Consider the following 497-nt stretch of genomic DNA (forward strand, 5'->3'; position numbering starts at 1 on the left):
AAGACAACCATAACACAACAAACACATATATTTCACATACATAAAAATAAAAATCACTCTCAGAAATGCAATGACCATGATTAGTTTAGTTTAGTGAACTTGCTAAACTAAGATGGTAAACATGATCAACATTATTCAGGGTTAACATCAGCATGTTACCATTGTCCATTGAGCATGATGACATGATGATTTAGAACTGAGAACTGTGCATAAGTACAACCTCAAAGCCACTAGCATGGCTGTAGACTTGTTTGCATACTAACTGCAAAAACCGTATACTATGACAGCTATACAAATAGATAGGGATTGGGACAAACTGAGGTAAAATTATAGAAGCTAAATGCAAATTTCATAAACCGCATTTTTAACGTATAGTATGACATGAATTTTCTAAACGGGAGAAAAAAATAGGTCACTCCACCTGCAATTGAAAATCTGATTAATTCACCTTCTATTACTATTAAAGTCACTGTCATTGCTTCTGACCCCTAAACAAA

The sequence above is a fragment of the Etheostoma spectabile genome, chromosome 16, assembly GCF_008692095.1.
Source record: "Etheostoma spectabile isolate EspeVRDwgs_2016 chromosome 16, UIUC_Espe_1.0, whole genome shotgun sequence".
NCBI classification, from domain to species: domain Eukaryota; kingdom Metazoa; phylum Chordata; class Actinopteri; order Perciformes; family Percidae; genus Etheostoma; species Etheostoma spectabile.